General features: G+C 40.4%; 1 protein-coding gene across 5 annotated transcripts in view; it reads right to left on the reverse strand.

The window, feature by feature from the left end:
- rhobtb1 (Rho related BTB domain containing 1) overlaps positions 1–20,703 on the reverse strand; it is a 74,295-nt gene extending 53,592 nt beyond the window's left edge. For 2 of the 5 annotated variants that reach the window (XM_048551403.2, XM_048551407.2), the window contains exon 1: positions 20,373–20,703. The gene's annotated coding sequence lies outside the window, so the exon portion shown is untranslated. Of the gene's footprint in view, positions 1–14,205; positions 14,422–18,401; positions 18,485–20,372 lie in introns of those variants that run through there. The other 3 variants (XM_048551405.2, XM_048551404.2, XM_048551406.2) reach the window with 3 other exon arrangements.
- Between the last annotated feature and the right edge of the window lie 600 nt (positions 20,704–21,303).

Here is a 21,303-nt window from a genome sequence, read left to right on the forward strand (position 1 = left end):
TATGTACCTAACATCACATGGTCTGCTGGAGTTTAATGAGACAGTTCATTGCCATGTTCTAAAAGTTTAATTAGGATAGGCAATAAATTCTGATTTAGCCTGCAGTATCCAAATCTCATGAACCACAATGAAAGAAAAGATGACAAAGGAATAATGAAGTGTTTCAGCAGTAAGATGTCTCAGATAGGGACAGAGGTGAATGTCAGAGAAAGAATAGGGAATGGAATTTAGCTCAGTGTCTGATTAAGCCTACATTGATGGGCAAGGAAAATGGAGAAGGTAATAATTCCATAGTCAATGATTTCAGTCTTCCCAAAGTTTAACAGAAGGAAATTAAAGCACATCAAAATGACTGAATGTCAGAATCAATGTGACACCACAGAAGCAGTACAGTGGTGTAGCTTACAAGTACTAAGATACATGTCAAAGCTAACTTGATACTCACAGATAATGTTTAAAGGGAGAAGTATATGGGTGATAAAGTGGAAGGGCCTCAAAATAACAACTTCAGTACTGTCAATAATTCTCTGTGACATGGGAAGCGAGAATTGCATGAATGAAGATCATACTTTTCTGTCAAAACTTGCTTTCACAATATTCATGTTTCTCAACATCCTGATATTTTTGTAACACAAGAACCAAATTTTCTTTAGCTTTCAGAAGTTCCAAAAATATGATTTGGGTTTTTCTTAGTAATTAGCAGTAATATTGCAGCACTTTGAAACAGAAGCAGGAAGTGATGAGAGGTGGATTAAAAACTAGAAATATATCATGCTTGGAAACATTAGTCTTACTGAGAGAATCCTGCTTAAAAATAAATCAAGATGTCTTAAACATAAATGCATGCTGAGAGCAGTAGCTTGCTTCTTTTCAGCTAAGGGCATGGCTTTGGCAAAGTAAATTAATTAAAAATTGAAGTTGTGACTAGGCCTCTGAAATAAAATGAAAGGTATTTCAAAAAGAAAGGGCATTTTATTTTTTTTTTCCTAGCCTCTCATTTTTACATCTTTGTTATGTTAAAATAGTAAATCCTTAAATCAAGAAACAAGGGAACAGATAAAAATTTCAAAAAAAGAGAGAAATTTCCTGTATTTTAAGAAAAAAAATGAACAGGGAGGTTTGATCATTCTGTTACTTATGCTTTCATAAGATTTTTGTTGGAAATTCACCTGTTTTCTCATATCCAGTTGGTCTACTGTCTACCACAGTTGGTATTTATTGCTACATTTGAGTATTTCAGATGTGTGTGATGCTAAATTTACACATGGTAGATGTAGCACTTAAAAAGGTGACAAAGCACTTCCTTAAAGCATATGCACAAGCAGCAACAGACAAAACAAGATAGGGAGAGGCAGTCACAACAGTGCTAAAATTCAAATAACTCCCACAAATGACCCATTAAACCTACTTCTTCCATTATGAAAGTGAAGTATTATATGAATTGATCGATTAAGCTTAATGTTATTGTAATTTCAAATAATTTACATAACAGAAGCAAACAGCTAGTTGAGGCAGCATATGAGTGTCCAATCTGTGCACAATTTCTTCAACTATGACAGCATTAAGTTCCATTCCAGTGGCAAGAACAAGATTCATGACATCACCAGAGAGTGAATTTTATGATGCCAGTATAGGAGAAGTTACACAAACTGCCCATAGTAACAATCCTGGAACAAACAGGACATCAAGAGTAGCTAAGTTACGCTGGTAAGTGTTGGATAAAAGCAACTTCTTTGCCCACTTATCTCTCCGTTGGCATGGAGAGGTGATCACAAGTATGAAAGTCATACAAATTCAGAGTCAATGGAAAAAGTGCCTTACATGCTCACCTTGAAAAGTACAAAAAAACTACAAAAAAAAAACAAACAACAGTTGTGTGTGTGGTATAAATAAGAAACTTGACTTGAAGCAGGAAAGAAACTATGCATTGTTCATCAAATAACTAATCTGGGTGCAAAAGAATTTTGTCGTATAATCTTTTGAGTGATTTAATAAGAACCACTGACTCATGCTACACACAGCACTAAAGTTGAAGTCAGCCACAAAGACACTACTTGTAAACTGCTGAACCATTACTGGTTACACTACAGACAAAGAAATTACAAAACCCTTGCTGTTAAAAAGAGCTTCAGTGCCAATACAGCTTCATAGAGGCAGATTGTAGTCAGCCTCACCCCCAGTACCAAATGGTCATTGGAAGGAATAATGAAATAAAGGTTAGGTGCAGAAGTTGAGTGGCACTGCTGCCTCACAGTGCCAGGGATCTGGGTTCAATTCCTCCCTCGGGTGACCGTCTTTGTGAAGTTTGCACATTCTCCCCATCTCTGCATGGGCTTCCTCCAGATGCAGTGGTTTCCTCCCATAGTCTGAAGATGAGCAAGTTATGTGGATTGGCTATGCTAAATTGCTTATTGTGTCGAGGAATGTGCAGGGTAAGTGCATTAGCCATGAGGAACATAGGGTAGGGCTGTGGATCTCAGTACTCTTCAGAGGGTTGGTGTGGACACAATGGGCCACACAGATTGCTTCCAAACTGTATGGATTCTATGATTCAGTGCTTTCAATCAGTGAACAAGGGTGATTTGGTGGTAAAGAAGTAATAACTTTGTTATTGTTATTGTATTACAAACAGATAAGTAATTAATCAGTCAGTATTTAATACAGGGTACCAGCAGTTATATAATGATCAATTCCTCAAACCTCATGCTAGATTTGTATCAATATAATTATTCTGCAGTTTTCTTTTATTCACTAAGACAGTGAAAATTATCCTCCTCAGATTTAAAATTATTCCTTGTGCTAGCCTTTACTGCTTTGTTTTTTTGTGGGGGGTGGTGGGTGCGCAGGGAAGAGAAGGAGTTCCACACCTCTACTACCCAGTCATGCACACAGATGGACTGTCTCGGATGGCTTGGGTCCTCTTGACTGAAACATCCCGAACAATGGAAAAGATTTCTGTCTACTTTTCCCAATTCCTTTCAAAATCATAAACAACACAATCAAAGCAGTCTTTACCTTGCAATAGCCCAGGAAATATGAACACATTTTATGCAATTTATTCACGCAGTCTCACCACTGGGCCGATGTAACATTCTGAATAGTCTGCACTGTGCTCAAACAATATACAGTTTCTGAAGGTGCCCTCCCTCCCAGAATTGCTCAAGTACACAACATGTGGTCTAACTGGTGCTTTGGTTTACTGCAGCAAAGCTCAATCTTTTTATATTCTCTGACTTTGGTTGTAAAGTCTAACATCCCATTAACATTTCTGACTAATTTTTGAAACCATTGACAATATTTCAGTGACCAGTGTACTTGGAGCCCTAAATCCCTTTAGATCTCATTATTTCCTACCTTTTCACACTTAAATCGTAATAATGTCTATTTTGATTTGATGACAAATTGATGAACTTATCCATACCTGCATTGAAATGCATCTGCCACAGTTTATCAATCTGTCAATGTCTCTTCGTACTTTCATACTCTTATCTACGGTAGTTATCCTGCCACCAATCTTTCATATGTATCTTCTTTCATATGTAAATATACAACTTGGGCAATATGCTTTACAATCATTTATATAGAGCGAATAGCTGAGGATGAGAAAAGATCCTTGTGGAAGGCCTCTAGTCTATTACTTCAAACTCCTGGATTTATCCATCATTCAACATTGTCTACTGTCTAACCAAGTCAATAGCTTGCCTTCAATTCCATGACTATAATGTTATCTTACAGTCTCTTGATGAGGAACCTTACTAAGTGCTTTCAGAAGGTTCATATAAACTTCATTGATAGACATTCTCCATTTACTATTTTAATTACCTCCTCAAAAATTTTGGTTTTGTTAATAATATACACTTTCCAAATCCATGCTGGCTCTCTTTAATCAGCTTAAGTTTCTTAAAGTGTTCAGTTACTCTATCCGTAATTATAGATTTCAATAACTTATTGAATACCTATAAGAAAGGAGACACCCTTTTGCAGGTCTATAATTGGTTAAATACAATGTTAGATGCAGTCTAAAGCCAAAGATCTGCAAATACATTCCTGGAATGTCTCAAAGCATTCCACAACTAGTGAAGTGCTACTAAAACAGTTACTGCAGTAAAGTAGGCAACATGCAATTTACACACAACAATAATGGTTGGAGATCAGAAGAACTCCTGTGTTCTTCTTCAAATGGATATGGATTATTGACAGCTACCTGAAGGGCAAACTTCTGTTTAATGCATCAAGAAACAGTTCCTTTGATTGCAGCACTGGAGAATCAGCCTCGGTATGTGATCAAAACTCTGGAATGAATCTTAAACCCAAAACATTCTGAATCAGGTGCAAGACTGTAACCATTAAGCCAAGCCTGACAGTTTTTAGCTACCAGAAAATTTGCTACGAACTGTGTCCCGCCTCCTGGTTATTGGTAATACAACTATTTTGCAAGATTACTGATGTAGAAGAAAGCTGAGCAGGAATTGTGCTCCAAGTCCAGCAATGAAGACAGAGCATGTTAGTGTGCTCTACCAGAGCAAATTATAACACCTTCCTCCACTACACCAACAAGTTTCAGGCAAATTCATATTCTCATAATGCAGAAACCGGACAAGTCTTTGACAACTTTTCATACTACTATTGCATCGGCACAGCCCAAAAGAACTTATATCTTAATGCCAACAATAGGAGAAAGAAAGTGACAGATTAAGTGACAGACAAGAAAGAAAGATTATCCTGTTTGGCCATCCCAAAGATTTTCCTTAAATTGTTTAAAGAAATATCTAAATCTCCAATTATGATTGACCTCTTCCATTTTCAGAGGTGCTCTTATAAGTATAGGCAGACAGTCTAGTTATAGCTCCAGCAGAAAGGGTTTGGCAGGGACAGTGCAAATAAAAGCCAAAGATTCAGTGGGTGAACATATTGCACAGCATGGCACTTTGACAGCGTCCATCTCTGATGGTTCAGGTGAACTCAGCACCAGCACTACTGACTGGCGCAGATCATTTGGCTAGAGTTAAAAATGTGCAGACTTCTCAAGGGACAGGATTAAGTTTGGCTGCTATGTTGCAATAACTGAACAATGTGAAGACACAATTAGCTACATTACTTCAATGAGGTAACACTGGAGTTGTAGTACCTGTAAAATTACCCCTGCAGAATTCTTGAACTTTAGCAGACAAGGGAAGAAAACAATGGTAAAACATCCCAGGACAAAATAAGAATTATTTGCATGTGGCACAGGTCACTAGAAGGGCTATTTTTAATGTCCATGGGAGAATGAAACGTGAGTTAGTATGATGGCCAATGCCAACAGTGAAAAAATCGCTCCCTCTTTTCCACCAACAGAATTAACGTTTATAAGCCAACTGAAAGTAGAACGATGTGTTTTACTAGGAGCTGTCATTGTTGGTATTAATTCTAAGGACTTTCATGGCATACATTTCCTGCCTCAAGGGCAACATCTGCTGTGGTTCCTGGACAACAACTTTGCAAAAAACAAGTGTGATATTTGGTTCAATTTACAATACTATAAGCATTGTACTGGATTAAAAGCCCCACATTATTCCTCTAGAAATAATTTTATTCGGGTTATTAGTGGTCACCACATTACAGGATGGATGTGTCTGGTCACTGCGTAATAGGTAGGATCCGATATCTGTGAAGGGTGTGAAAAGGAGATTGCCAAACACATGTTGTCTGCGATGGAGCAATTTAGAAATAAAGACATGCTGAATAAGGTTGGGGTTGTTTCCTTTCGAGCAGGGAAGAATTAGAGGGGACCTAATTGAGGTGTATAAGATTGAAGGGCATGAACAGAGTGGCTAGAAGGCAGCTGGTCCCCTCAGTTGAAGGGTCAATAATAAGGTAGCCTAAGTATAAGGAGTAAGGTAGGAGGTACAGAGGAAAAGTCTTTTCATCCAGACAGTGGTGGGAATTGAGAATGCATTGTCTGGCAGGGTAGTTGAGGTGAGAAATCTCACAACCCTTTAAAAAGCTTGGATATGCACTTGAAATGTCACGGCATTCAAGACTATAGGCCAAGTGCTAGAAAGTGGGACTATAGTAGATTTAGTGCAGTTTTCTTTCATACATCTAAAGTCTCATTTAATTCCTACTGCCCCAAACAATTTTTTTTTGAGTATTAATACAGAAAGTAGATTATACATCCTAGATAGAGAGATCTGTTTAGTGCTGTGCGCTGTGCCCAAATGCATTGCTGTTAGATTCAGTTAGCGTAGAACAGCCATTATACTGCCTAGAGCAAAGTTCTTTGACAATTTAAACACTTCACATCATATAATGCTCATCTGTGCATATGTACTCACCCAAGTGGCTTCTGGAAAATTCTCCCTGATGAAAGCTATTTCTGACTAGGCCATGCAGCACATCTACATCAGCATAATCTGCATTGTTAATAATTGACAGGTCATCTTTGAAAACAGTTGAGTTCAATATTATCGTATTACATGAAGAATAAACCACAGATGGAGATATTGTTACAGAATTACAGTACACAAATAGTAATACTTTGATACTTTTAATTGCATGACTTAGACTTCGTACAGTCAAATAATATACAAAATGCAAGTTAGGAGAGATGCTGCTCAATAAACTTCCTCTTTATTAAGAGGTATTGATGGATTTAAAGTAAATCAGTTAGAACTTCATTAAAACTCCACTGAAAGGAATCTCATAAGTGCGATATCACTTTCTAATTTCCAGGTTTCCTAAGAATAGAAATGACTTGTTATATGAAGGGTATTTTAGAATACATTGACAGTACAAGTTAATGGCTTCACACAGATACCAAACATGTGTAATATAATTCTGTTATCAAAACCTGAACTAGAAAGGAGTGAGTGCCCAGCCTTGCAAGTGCGTGTGCTTTGCACATTTGACAGATTAGAGCCAGACTCATGTTGCACTTGCAAAATAACTGAGCGTAAATCATTTTGAACAAAGTTTACAGTTCTATTCTAAAATAATTCTAAAGCAAAATTAAAACAGCACCTTAACAACTGACTGTAGCCATCCAATGAGGTGCCTAAAACAATTACTGTGACAATCAGCTGTGAGGCACAATTATGCACCATTAGTGGCTGTAATAATGCCCAGGCTGGTGCTTTAAAATGCAATAATCGTGCAAGGTAGAACAGGTTGGAGTAAGGAAAGTCACGTGTACAAAAAAAAGTGCCATGAACTTTACTGGAAGGATTTGGCAAGATATAAGTTATGGAACTAATATCTATTTTCTGTCATTCCTCACTCTGCTGTTCCAATAATGCACTAAGTATCGGATGCATTGTACATGAAAGGAGATGACAGGAAGGTCAATCTGTATTCATGACTTAGAGAAAGGGATTGAATTTAACATACCCAAGTTTTCTGACAACACAAAACTAGGTGGAGAATTAAGTTGTGAGGAGGACACATAATCTGAAATGGGACAGGTGAAGAGCTGAACAAGAAGATGGTGAATAGAGTATAAGGTGGAGCAATGTGATGCTACGCACTTTGGAAAAAAGCAGGGAAAGAAGATTTTTGTTTTTAAATCGGTGAGCAATGATGTTAATGTTGAAGGGGTTTGGATACTTATACACAAAAGGCAAAGTTAACATGTAGGGACAACACATAACAAGAGCATTCGAAAATTTAAAAATGCAGAAATTGATCATATGGCTCCCTCAAGGCCGTTCAGCGATTTAATACAATTAGGGCTTAGCTTCTCCCTTACTCCAGTTTCTTATCTGCTCCCCACATATTTTGAATTCATGATAGATGAAAAATCTGTCTGAACAGCCTTAAATACAATCAGTGATGAAACAGCTACATCCCACAAATGAACAAAAAATTCCAAAGATTTGCATCAGCCTTAGTGATTGAACTTCATCCTTAGTTTTAAATGATTGAACCCTTATCCTATAGTTGTAGCTCCCTGTCAAAATTTCCCAGCAGGGGAAACAATTGAGTCTACCCTGTGAATCACCTTCAGATCTTGTATGTTTCAATGAGATCACCTCTCACTCTTCCAAATTCCAGATAAGATAGACCGAATAAACTGGGCCTCTTATCTAGGAACCAATCTAACGGCCATGATTTTTACCAATGCTGACAAAAGTATAACCTTTCTTCAATCACACAGTACTCCAGATGTTATCTTACTAATACCCTATACAATTATAGCATGCCTTCCTCATTCTTGTATTTCAGTGCCCCTGCATTAAACATCAACAACTTTTTGCCTTCCTTGTTACCCGCTGAATCTGCACACCAATATTACATTCCTTCTAGTACATCCAAGCCTCTCTGAACATCAACATGTAAAGTCTCATGCTTCTTAAAAACATGTTTTCTGTCTTGCTACTGACGTGAATGATTTCCCCACAATATACTCCATCTCCCACCTTATTGCCCATTCACAATCTGCCTGTATCTTTCAAGGCCTATTTGTGCCCTTCCTCATAGCCTGCTTTCCCACCCAAATTTATAAGCAAACTTGAATATACATTACTCAGTCTCTTCATCTAAATAATTAATTATAAATAGCTGATCCTTGTGGCAATGCACTATTATAGTCTTCTGTCAAACACCATTACCATTTCACAAATCTTGCTGGCAGTCTGATCTTATTAGGAGTTGCAAATGGACTGCAGCAGTTCAAGAAGACGGCTCAGTTGCACTTGGAAAAGTGAGGCTAAGTGTAGGTAATAAATGCATGTCCAGCCAGCAACACTCACATCCCATAAGTGAATAAAAATAATGCATTAAGACTTTTTAAATAATAGATTCCAAAAATTTTGCAATAACGAGCGTCAAGCTAACTGGCTTACAGTTTCCAATTTTCTCCCTCCCTTCGTTCTTGAATAGCAGTGTTATATTTGCTGACATCCACTTTTCTGGCACTGTTCTAGAACATAGGAAATTTTGCATAATCTAATCAACGCATCCACTATTTCTGAAGCTCCCTATTTTAAAACATCAGGATATAGGCCATCAAGATGTGATAATTCATTAAAGTTTCTGGCCTCTTGAATTTTTCCAAAATTTATTCTCTGTCGATACTATCTTAAGTTTCTCACGTGTATTAGCCCCATTGGCTAATGGTATTACTGTGATGCAATTTGCGACTGCCTTATTGAGCCTTCTGCATGAAGATGGAATCAAAATATGTGTTCAATGTCTGTCTGATCATTTCTTCATTAACCATGACTATTTCTCCTGACTTGACCAAATAAGCAATGTTAACTTCAGTTACTCTCCCTTTATATTTGATATTATAAAAGCTCTTACAAACTGTTTCCACATTCCCGGCTGTCATACTTTCTTATTCTATTGGCAATTCATTCTATCCATACCCTTCATGGCTTTATAAATTTCTATAAGGTCACCTCTCAGCCTCCAATGTTCCAGTGAGAAAAGGCCCCAGCCTATTCAGTCTCTCCCTACAGCTCAAACACTCCAATCCCAGCAATATCCTTGTAAATCTTTTCTGAGCCTTTTCAAGTTTAATAACATACTTCCTATCAAAGGGAGATCGGAATTGAATGCAGTGTTCAATAAGTGGCCTGTCCAGTACAGCTTCAAAATGACCTCCCAACTCCTATACCCAATGGCGAGTTTTGAGAAGATTTGTAGCTCAGGTTGAGGTTCTGGATGTGAGTTTGCTCGCTGAGCTGGAAGGTTAGTTTTCAGGCGTTTCGTCACCATTCTAGGTAACATCATCAGCGAGCCTCCGATGAAGCGCTGGTGTTTCTCAGCAACAAACCAAAAGAAACAGACAAAACGGGCTCAGAAACCATAACCATTCTCCCCTACATCAAACACATTTCGGAAATGACTGCCAGACTACTCGGACCACTTGGCATCAGGGTAGCCCACAAACCCACCAACACACTAAAACAGCAGCTAATGAACTTAAAAGACCCTACACAGACAAGCAAAATGAACGTCATTTACAAAATACCTTACAAAAACTGTGACAAACACTACATTGGACAAACAGGCAGAAAGCTAGCCACCAGGATACATGAACATCAACTAGCCACAAAACGACATGACCCACAATCACTAGTATCCTTACATACAGATGAGGAAGGACACCACTTTGATTGGGACAACACATCCATCCTAGGACAAGCCAAACAGAGACACGCATGAGAATTCCTAGAGGCATGGCATTCCAACCGGAACTCTATCAACAAACACATTGGCTCCAAATCAATCTACCATCCTCTGAGAAAGAGAACAGGAAATGACATCACCAACCCAAGGAAACCTAAACAGATAAATAGAAAGCTGGACATAACACCAGCACTTCGTCGGAGGCTCACTGATGATGTTACCTAGAATGGTGACGAAACGTCTGAAAACTAACCTTCCAGCTCAGCGAGCAAACTCACATCCAGATCCTATACCCAATGCACTGACCAATGGAGAAAAGCATGCGAAATGCCTTCTTCACGTCCCATCTATCTGCGACTCCACTTTCAGGGAACTATGCATCAACAACTGTTTCTTTGATCAGCAACATTCCCCAGGGCCTACTATTAATGCAGAAGTCCTGCCCTGGTTTGCCTTATCAAAACACAACAGCTTACATTTATCTTAATTAATCTCCATCTGCCATCTCCATCAAAGGCCCAGTTGTACTGAAATAACTTTTACTGTCCACTACACCACCTATTTTGGTGTCACCTACAAACTTACTAACCACATCTCCTATATTAACATCCAAATCATTTATATAAGTGATAAAAAGCAATGGACCCAGCAGCAATCCTTGTGTCACACCACTAGTCACAGGCCTCCAGCCCAAAATACAATCCTCTACCACCATCCTCTGTCTCCTACGTTCAAGCAAATTTTGTATCCACATGGTTACCTTTCTTGGATTCCACATGATCTAACCATACTGACCAATCTACCAGGCAGAATCTTGTTGAATGTCTTGAAGTCCATATCAACAATGTCTACTGCTCCACCTTCATTCTTCTTTATCACTTCTTCAAACTGGAGCTTTGGAAGTTCATGAGGTTATTGAGGGTGTAGATAAGGTGAACAGTAAGGATCTTTTCCCTGGAGTAGGGGAGTTCAAAACTATTAAGTATATTTTCAGACAAGAGGAGAAAGATTTAAAGATACCTGAGATGCAACTTTTTCACTCAGAGGTTGGTTCATCTTTGGGGTGAACTGCCAGAGGAAGTGGTAGGTGCAGGTTGTTACAACATTTAAAAGGCATTTGGACAGGTACATGAATAGGACATGTTTAGAGACATGGGCCAAATGCAGGCAAACGGAGCTAGTTTAATTTGGGGAAACTTGGTTTGGCATGGGCGAATTGGACTGAAGGGTATCTTCATGTTGTATGACACCATGACTTATTGCAAACAAATTCTTCAGACGGCCCTAGATCAAGCAGACTAGTCAGTCCCTGTCGGAGATATGAAGACTTGCATACCAGCACCTTGTCCTAAGCAAAAGGAAGTACCAGAAAGGTAAGAGGCGAATGAGACACCCGACGTCTCCACCAGGTCCTCAAGCCTCTCATATCAGCAGGAAAGATTTGCCTTGCAAGAGAAGTTGCAATTGCCTTCTGCTCCAGCAAGCACCTCTAAAGGATTTACCATGGACAGTGGCTCCTCAGTGTTATCAGAGTTTCAGATATTTGCAATATAGGAGATGGGAGGAGTCCTGCATCATGATGGGGCCCACCAGGCTTCAGACCAGACTGAACAGCAGCTGTAGCTCTTCCCAGGTCAGAGGACAAGGTCAGCAGCCCACCTCCACTGCAGCTGGTAGCAAAGAGGGAGCATCGTGCAGAAGTCCACACAAGAGATTTAAGAAAATACACTAGATTCACTTGGGCTTGACATGTGACTAGACAATAATTTGGGGTTTCCACGTAATGTAATGTAGCAAATGTCTGATTTTGTTTATGAAAATTTCCATTCCGTGTTATCGTCTGGCACTGCGAGGGAAGGTTATGCATGACTCAAGGGCTGTCTGGGATGATGAGGGCTTGTGTACTCATCATTTGCAAATCATAAATACATCAGGTGTTGGTGGATGACAGGGGTCAGAGTTTCCAGCAGAGATGTGTGGCTTGTGTGCATACCCGAACTGAGGTTCTAAGATGTAAATGGCTAGAGTGGTGAAGGTAAGGAGGAATGCATGACTTCAGTACTTTCTGTGCTTCCATGTACCTAAATTCTGTTGCCTTTCAAATTGTCTCTTGTGTCTAGAAGATATTGAAAGTGATCCTCTTCTGTTTCCTCCTTGTCAATGGATGCTTTGCACACCACACTGATGTGAGCATTGCTCATCAAACCAGCATTTATTGCACATCCCCAACTGCCTTTGAAAAAGGGATGGCCAGCTGCATTTTTGAATCACTACAGTCCACCTGGTACAGGTACACCCACAAGTTCCAGGAATTTTGATACAGTTCCTGGTCAGGATGGTGTACTGCTTATAGCAGTACATTCTGCTATTGGTAATTATTTCATCTTTGCTGTGGACTACGTTCAGATAATTCTAAGAAATCACAGCAATAGACAAGTTACTAGCATAATCCTTGCAATGGAAATGTCCACATATCGCTTTAAGACTTTATTAAAGAGTGAAATCTTTGGAGGCGAACTTGGGGTGTAGGGGCATAACCAAGCACCTGGTGGTTTGTTTCTGAGTGGTCACCTTAAGGGATTTCGAACATACTGTCTCTTTCACCAATGCATTTCTTGGTTGCTTTCCATTTCACTGTTGGTGTTCAACAAAGTATTTGCCAAAATTCGCTTTCACAGGCACGTTTGCTCTCTCAGTACTTAATATGAACTATGAATATCCTTTCTCCCCCAACAGCAACTCCACTCACCCCCACCCCCACACTACTGCATTAATGCTGCCCCCTCCACACTTCGCTTCAGTTCTGATGAAGCGTCAGAGATTGCTTTTCTTCCATGGATGCTGCCTGACCTGTGATCTCCAGCATTTTTGGTTTTCACTACAGATTTCAACATCTGCAGTAATTTGTTCCTACCTGTGCTGTCAAAGGAGCCTTGTTGCAATACATGTTGCGCATAGTAAATATTGCTGCCATTGTGCATTGGTGAAGGATTTGAATGTTGAAGGTGAGTGTTGATGATACATGTTGTTGTGTCCTGGATGGTTTCAAGCTTCTTGCCTGTTGTTGAAGCTGCACACATCCAGGAAAATTGGCATTATTTCATATGCACTTCATTTGTACTTTGAAAATTGTGGACAGGCTTTGGGAGTCAAGAGGTGACTTACTCATGACAGAATTTCCAGTCTTTGACTTGGCTTCTTGCTGCAGTATTTGTGGCTAGTCCAGTTCAGTTTCCGGTCAATGATTACCTCCCAGGACGTTGATAATGGGGGATTCAACAACAGTATTGTTATTGAATGTCAAAGTGAGACAATTTATCTCCAATAAGCGAGAATCTGTCATTGTCTGGCACTTATATGGCATGAACATTACTTTGCCTCTCACCAGTGCAAGCCTGGATATTGTCCAGATCTTGCTGCATAAGACACACCAACTACTTCACTATATCAAAAGGTGCTGAATGATGTACAATGATCAGTAAATATCCTCACTTCTGACATCTTCAGCACCCAATGCCTCCCCCGCCTGAAGCCCCAGATTGTAAAAAGGACAGCAGATCAGAATCCATGAGACTGGGACATACTGAAGTATGCCACCTGATTAGTTTGACCAAATCTCATTTTGAGGAAACTAATGGTCTGGTCTATGTTTACTGCTTGTCATGCATTATAACATTTCTCTGTCTTGATCACTGGCTTCCTCTTTGGTTTCAACAGCATTTTTTTCAGCAGGTAGCCATAGTAGACACTCAATGGAGGGGAATTGTTCGAAAACGTGGGAGCAAGTGTGATGTGACTGCATTCGGACAATGAATACATGCCTGCAGGATCAACTGGTCACAGACCAGGGTTCAAAATATATGGAGACAGAGGCATATTCATCATCGCTGAAACATTATCATTGGCCCTGAAAAAGAAAAAAAAAGACTGAGATGGCAAACTCAAGACAGATCATGCCCACACAATGTTACCATACTTTATGGCTGTTCTGGTCCAGGGCTGAACAACTGAAGGTATGGGGACAGGTAGCAAGAAAACAGGGTACCGTTTGATTGGAGGAGTATGACAGCATGAGTCAGAATCAGTGAGTACCTTCTCCTCCAGTTGCAGATTTTGTCTCTTCATCCCAGCTGCTCCAGTACCAGGTTTCATCCCTCCTGTACTTTTGCTGCTCCTCCAAACAGAAGATATGATTGGAGGTGTAGGAAGGGCAGAGGGTAGTAGACCCATCACTGGAGGAGCTGAAGTAACTAATCTTCACAATAACCCATTTTGACCGGAGACTTTCAGCATTATCCAAGACGAGGTCTAAGAGAAGAAAAACCAGAAAACACAAGCAGCATTCGCTGGAAACACAGAAACCAAGACTAGAGGAGCAGGGGCAAGGTCTCCAAGCAACAGCAGCAGCCTGTAATGGCCATTACATTTTAATTTAGATGGTGATGGCATTTTTGGATTGGAGAAGAAGCAAGATGAAAAATCAGCAACCTTGTTTTGGTCTTGCACTAACTTTCCTAAAATATTTGAGCCTGTCCTGTTTGTTCAATTGAATCTAATCTAATTTCGTTATGTTTTGGAAAATTCGGATTTTCTATTGAGGTAATGGACAGGGTGTTTTTGAATGTTTTAGTTGGTTTTGAACCACTTGGCTAACTATGTGTTGCCAAATAACATTGTTACTTTGAAAAGTGTGTTTTTAAATCCAGCACTAATACATTGTTAGCATATTATTTTGATTTGATTAATATTTCACTTGAAATTGATCAAGCTGTTATATACTGTAGAGTCTTTTCACATCTTGTCTACCTAAAGAACAAAAGCCTGGAAAAAATTCACATGAATACAAAAGATAATGTTACAATGTGAATGCATCACTTAGTAAAAGGAGTTAATGAGAATGAAAACTGACCTGCTGGAAAGAAAAATCAATAAGTAACCCTTGAGAAAATATATTTAAAAAACTCCAAATAAAGATTTATTTTAATCCTTCACAGAAAAGTTGGATTTTGAGGAAATCAGATATATGGACAATGGAGGAACAAAATCCTTCTGATTAATGAAGGCTGCTTGCTGATCTTGGGAGTATCGATGGTCACAAATGCAGTCTATGAGACTTTGCAATGGGGAAAGCCAAAAATGGTACTTCAGCCTCTGGCACTCTCTGCCTGACCATCCACATTCGTTCAGGAATTGATCCACTAGTTGACCACTTGAAAAAGGAATCTGTCACTATCATGATGTAAACTTGAGAATTACTAGAATCTAATAACAACCAGTTGAAACAGAGCTCACATCCTCCTCCATCATGTTTCAGAAATCAGCCATGGCCTCTCAGAGCCGATTCAATCTTCAGTGACATTGCTACTTCCACATCTCAAAGCAACACATCCATTGTCTGTAGACCCGGATGACTGGGTGGCATCATCTCCACACTAGCCTCTGTTCATGGTCCATTCCCCATGAGACTGCCTCTAAGCTGACCAAAATGCACACACCTCTGCTTTTCTTGGGTTCTCCCTCCTTGGAGGGCCTTCTTCCAGAATGAACAATATACCTCGGCATGGCCCATCTGATGGGAGCACTCTTCACACAGTTTCTGCAACATTCTCCTCTCCAACTGCTTTTCAAATCCATATTCGGCAAGCTCCAGCCACGAGACCATTCATTAAGTGGGCCTTGACCCTAAATCATTATTATCCTATCATTTTGGTAGAGAAAAGGCTTACTGCACGGATGCCAAACACAGTAATACCATGCTGATGTTTTGCTGTACTTCAGAAATTACTGATATTCTAATCCTCCATCTCAAAAGGTGAGCTTAATGAAAAATTCAGAAGTCCTCTAAAATAGGGTCTCACTGACTTCTTAACCATTTTAGTTGCTTGATATTTATTCATTTTCAAAATGTGCGCATATTTATAAAGTAATCGATTTGTAAAATTGCATTGCCATTGTGATCAGGAGCCTGAACCAGTTCAGTTATCCTTCTACTTGTCCCCTTCCAACGGCTTTTGTCCCAAGTTTCAGAATTTCTTCTTTGACTTAATGATGGACAGCTACCTCCAGACAGCTTGTGTTCTGACATGTAGATGGTCTTGGAGTGCCACTGTAATGTTTAATGCCAGCCTAATTGCGTAGGACAGGTCTTTAGGAGAAACTTTAGCTGGTCTTCATGTCAAGAATATTTGGTGGCAGATTTGCTTGAGGCCAAAATGATTTCCTTCCCCAGCCCTTCAAAATATTTTGTCCTGGACCTCATTCACAGACTCCTTTGGTGAATCATTACAAGTCCAGAACCTTAACGAGAAAAGTCTGAACACTTAATCTGCAACAAAACTTTCCTGTGTCACTGAAGGAAACATAACAGTGGCTTCCATTCCATTGCTGTCTAAATCGCAGTAGACCATGTCCAGGCTGGCAGTGGTATCCACTAGAATTCAATTAGAATTAGTGCCCTTTGAATTTTACAAATAATTAAGTTGAAGATTCCTTTCAGTCAATTGGGACTATATCTAAAAAATAGCTCTCCTAGGTACCAGAGACCGCGTGTCACTGAATTGTCCCTTGATGAAGGTGGCATGTAGAGCACACCAAATCCCCACCACAATATCACAATATTTCTCAAAAGCAAGATCTTCTACAAGATGGTGCTCAGGTTACAAATAAAAAGCAAGCACAAGCAGAAAAGAGGAAATGTGACCGAAAATCCTGTTAACTCTATCAGCCATTGGATGACAGCAACAATAGATTAGAATGCCATGCTGTACGTACGCATGTCACTAGTTAAAATAAAACAGGAGCCTAACAAACAATTGGAAAGGATGGTATGAGGACCTACACATGAATACTGCAAGTGGTGGTTTGGGTACCTCGAAATTATTTGTTGAAAATTTAAAGAAATACAATAGTATTGGCTCAAACTGAAAAGCATTTCTGTCTATCTTGCAGTATTGCAAGTTCAGTAGCTAATTCCTGAACATTACTTAAATTCCCTTCCTCTATTTTAGTTTTACTATTTGTTCAGTGACACACAAGATGACGATTTGCATTTAACGGAGTAAACATCAGATGAGCATCTGGTGAGACTCTGCAAGTTTGTACTGCAGGGTAAAAGTAAGGTTGCTAAAGGACCAAAGAGTAACTTTCATTTGAGGGACAACTGGTGGTAGTTTAACCCAAGGTCACCACATCTCAGGCAAGGGAGCAGTTGAGCGGGTAAACGCAGCCAGTACAGGAACTTTACCCATGCTGTTGGCATAGGCCTACATCATAAACTAGCCATCCAGCCATTGAGATAACCAACAGTTTTCCAACTCAGTTTAGACACCTTAGTTTCTACTTTAAGATCCCATCACATGTTCAATAATCAATTTTTGTACATGCATATAGTAGCACTGTAGGTGTAAATATTTTAAGCTATAGCTAAAGAAAGCAGTCAAGCCAAAACTTACATGCTTCAAACTCATTTAAATAACAAAGATTTTGAAGACCCGCTGCATGACATGCGAGCAGTTTTATACATGCATAGGCAGCATTCTTTCATTCATACAGCGCAATTGAAATATGAGCACAGTTTATGACAAATATGAAAAATGCGAAGAAATGTATTTGTTGTTGGACGGTCACGATAGTGGAGCAGTCTGTGGCCAACTTGAATAATGCATATATTACATCCCAGTTGTAACGTGGACAACAAACAGGACACAGTGCAGGTATTCTTAGTGCCGGCAACACAAACATTGGCAGTCATTATGGCTGCCAAACAATAGTTAACAGATAAAAACTGAAAGAACTGCAGATGCTGTAAATCAGGAACAAACCCAGAAGTTGCTGGGAAAGCTCAGCAGGTCTGGCAGCATCTGTGAAGAAAAATACAGGAGTTGATGTTTTGGGTCCGGTGACTCTTCCTCAGAATGGTTCTGATGAATGGTCACTGGATCCAAAATGTTAACTCTGATTTTTGATTCACAGATGCTGCCAGACCCGCTGAGCTTTTCCAGCAACTTCTGGTTTTGTTGTTGTTGACAATAATTAGCAGCCTCATTTAATATTGTATTTCGCCCAGCAGACCTAATAGAAGACATCATAATTCACTGCTCAGGTACAACTTTGATCAAGACATCAAGATCCTTTCATTTCAAATAACTGAGCCTAGTATTTGTACACTTGGTTACACCTGACATCATATACAGTCATTATCTACTCTTATTTCAATGGTTGTAGTACTGGTGGAGCAATTAAACAAAATCACATCATATTCGATCAAACTTAAGTAGCTTGGAACTCACCTTTCCAAAATCAGTCAAATGAACTCTGACTACATTGTCTGCAACAACACCAAGAATGACAGTCAGCAATGCATTAGTACTCAAGCAAGGCTTGCTTTCCATTTTAAACATTACCATTGGTAATAACAATTAATTAGCCTAATGGAACCTTTGCACAGAAAGTATTTTCCCTGAAGAACAAGCTGGCAGAAATACAACAGGTTGAAGGATGTGATAAACATGAGTCCCAAGTTTATTGCTCAATTGCCTAACAGTTGCACAGGTGTCACACTTAATGCCAACGGTAATCCCTTGTTTTGTTTCTCGTGAACATTAGTTATTGCTTGGCTTCTCTGATTTTCCACCAACCTCTTGTTTTTCGAAGTGATAAAAGCTCAAACCAAAAGATCATGACAGCATGGGTCTTGGATTTCAAATTCTCCATGCACCCTAAAGATTCCACAGCAAAGAAGCAGCTGTAGATAAGAAATACTTGCAGTGCTAAAGGAAGGGGATCTGGAATTGGAATTTGGAGAGTTGCTCCTGCAGATAGTCTGCAAAGGGCAGACCTTCTGGTAGGCAGACCAAACAGCCTCCTTCTGTAGAACAACCATTCCGTTATACTATAGAAAACTAGCTTTTAAATAATGTTGTTAGGCAACTGGTACAGACATTCAAAATGATTCCTCCAAATCCCCGCATCCCCATTTCACACTTCCCACCCCATAGAGAAGGCATAAACCCAATCAAAACAAATGGATCAACGACACTGGTAAAAGAGGAATTTCAAACATACTGGACCATCCCACTGTACTGTCAAGACAAAAATATATTAATTTCTAAAATATAAACTAAGGTTTGACTCATATCAAATGTCCTTTTTACAGTAAAATCAAACTGAACTTTAAATTCCTACATATAAGACAGTGAGATTCTTCACATATTCAGCTTTCCCACGGCTATTTGCCAACTGTGCTTAAAGTGCAAAGTCAGCCCTCTGAATAATACGTTTGTCATCAGTTAAGCCCTTCGTTTAAAATAACTTTTTGTAAACACACTGCTTGGAGAATGATTTCTATCAATCGTTGCTTTATTGTGGATCGTCACATTTTGAGATGACGAGAGAATGCAATTTTAACACTTAAACCATAGTTTAATTCTAGATCATTTCACGGACGATCCCACCACAAGTTGGCGAACGATATGCGCTTCTCGAATGATGCTGCCACATCCAGAAACAGCTAGATTCACAATAATGCATGCCAGATATCTTGCGCAGATTATGTAACGAAGATAGAAATGTTCGATAAAGGAAAAGCACGAAAAAAATGCTGAAATGGCAAATTATTTTCGATGACAAACTTTATGACTGTGATAAATATTTATCTAAAATAAAACAGCGCGCCAAGTTGAAAAATTTAAAAAGTGGTGACTCTGGATTGAGTCTGCAAACCAGGACACGAATTTTTAAAAAAATGCTTTGACACCTGATCCCTGAAGGTGGTGGGGACGGACGCGGGGGGTGTGGGGATCTACCCCGGGCGTATCCGTCAAGTCAAAGCTGGCCGATCGCGATCTTTTCTACGGAGGTTGACAGCCCGCGTCAGGCACGGGCAAGCTGGGAGTTTCCAACGCACCCCCATCCATCCTTCCAACACTCTGGAGTTGTGGTCCAAGGCTGCGGTGTTGCCAGGACAGATGTTGGCCGCTGCCCGGCAGCGGTTGCCACAGTAACCCAAACAGAGTGCACGCCGCTAGCCCTTGACACCTGGGGGCCAATGGGGAGGATGTCAGGGCCCCTGAAGCGCAGACCCTTCAACCCCGTACAACGGCAAATTCACCCTGACAGACCGGAGCGCCCCGGTCACCGCTCCGACAGCGACGGCACAAACTTTCAACAGTTGTTTTTCTTTTTTAAAAAAAAACAAAACCACACACACCTCTCCAACTACTCCCAAAGGGTTTAAGCTTCACCGTGGCACCCCTTCTTACCGTGATCTCCTCAAGAGTCCGCGACACCACTCTCTCTTCACCACCCACCCCCCAAGGCCTTCCGACCACAGCAAGGTAATGGGGGGGGGGGGTGTGTGTGTGCCGGGTCAGAGTTCTCGGTTCATTCCGCCTCCGTTGCTGTTTGGCTCGGACTTGCTCTCGGTTCCCTCTTCGTCCCACCCACCCCACAGCCGTTGTCAAGGTGGGAGATGAACGGGGATAGCATCGAGTTTCCACCACCGGCTCTGTGACGGGAGGGGGTGGGGCGCGCGACCGCGGGACAGCCCGTTCCCGTGCGACCCAGCGCACGCGGCCTCCACCGTCCACTCAGCCCCGGGCGCGAGCCAGCGCGCGACTCTTTGTGACGTCAGCGCCCGCCACCCGGCCCCCATTCATGAAAAGCGTGCGCGCTTGTGTAGCTCTTGTTGAATGGCTTGTGTGCAGGCAAGAATGTGACAAGCCTTGTTCGCGCCTAACCGGGGGCAACTTATCCTTCTTGCTTTTTCTTTCGGCCACCTGGGAACCACCCGCTGACACATTTGTGCACTGCTTTGCCTTGAACATGCAACTCACTTTTAATTGGCAAGGTTTTGTGAGACAGTTCCTGTGCGTTCCTGACCCGCGCAGAATGTGCTGATTCTTTTGTCATGGCAAGGTTTAGGGGCGCAGCTCCTTCGTCCTGTGCAGTAAGAGGAAAGCTCACAGAACACAGAGTTTGTAGGCAGAGAGATCAAAAGATCATACAACTAGTGTCAGTGGAGTCTCAGATAATAAGTCTCTGCTGGTGACCGAGAGTGTTAGACGTGTGAGTGAAGTTTCAGCAGCTGAATAACTAGCGAAGGTACGACCTATAATCCGATTAAGTGAAGCAGAGTGATAATGACACAAAAATAAAAACAAGGTAGTGCTAGAGACAAACTCAATAACTGGA

Source organism: Stegostoma tigrinum, chromosome 20 (genome assembly GCF_030684315.1).
Source record: "Stegostoma tigrinum isolate sSteTig4 chromosome 20, sSteTig4.hap1, whole genome shotgun sequence".
Taxonomy (NCBI): Eukaryota; Metazoa; Chordata; class Chondrichthyes; order Orectolobiformes; family Stegostomatidae; genus Stegostoma; species Stegostoma tigrinum.